Here is a 969-nt window from a genome sequence, read left to right as displayed (position 1 = left end):
CATATTTGCATATCTGTCCTTTTTCTGGAAGTATAACTTTTAAAACTGTTGTTTTAATGCATAAATGCAGTATTTCCTATTGAGGTTAGAGGCCCATGAAAATTTTAGCAGGAGAGAAGTGAGAATGCGTACTTACGGTATGCCACTTACTTAGTGGTAACTCTGCATATTTGTGTATTCTTCTTAACTTTGTGCAGTGGGTAAGCTGCTTTGCATTTACCGCTAGTTAATAATGTGAAGTAACTGACTCACTGAAGGTTCCCATTCTCACCTTTCAAGAACTTTTTTTTTTTTCCCCCAAGAGCAAATTAATTTAGACTAAGGTACCAAGGGAATGCAGAGTGTAATATAGTTACACTGCAGAAGAGCAGCTACATCCAGGATGCGCTTTAGAACCGTATAAATGTAGTGTAAGAGATTACAAAACAAAAGATCACTTGGAAAATGCTGGATTTGTCCAAATGCATAACTGCCTAGAGTGAGACAGCAATACCTTTCAGTGTTTTTAAAGTATCAAGAAATGTGATGGGAAAACTCTGTAGGAGGAAGGATATTATTGGCCTATTGATGAAGATTTTATTTTCTAAAAACAACTACATGCTCTTATGTCATCAGCTTAAACAAGGAGTCAACTTAATGAGGACAGTAGGTATTTACCGTGACCTGAGAAAAATCATATCCCCAGCCAGCACAGATATGTGTCAAGGAAAAATCATCATGCATCATCTTCAGAAAGGAGCTGCCAAATGATCAGGTCTTGTTGATAAAGTGTCATTACTGATACTGTCATTCCACATCCATCTTTGCAAAGGTTTCCTGAATAGGTTAATTTAAGACTTTGATAATAAAAGTTGATGTTGGGAGTAGTTTCACCACATGGCTTTTGACGCCATGGAAATAATTACTGGATGCATGTGTACTTTATTTGCTGTATGTTTTTTGTGTTTTAATTCAGTCAGCTGGGATCTT

This window comes from Ciconia boyciana, chromosome 12, assembly GCF_034638445.1.
Source record: "Ciconia boyciana chromosome 12, ASM3463844v1, whole genome shotgun sequence".
NCBI lineage: Eukaryota > Metazoa > Chordata > Aves > Ciconiiformes > Ciconiidae > Ciconia > Ciconia boyciana.
Note: the sequence above shows the minus strand (reverse complement) of the source record.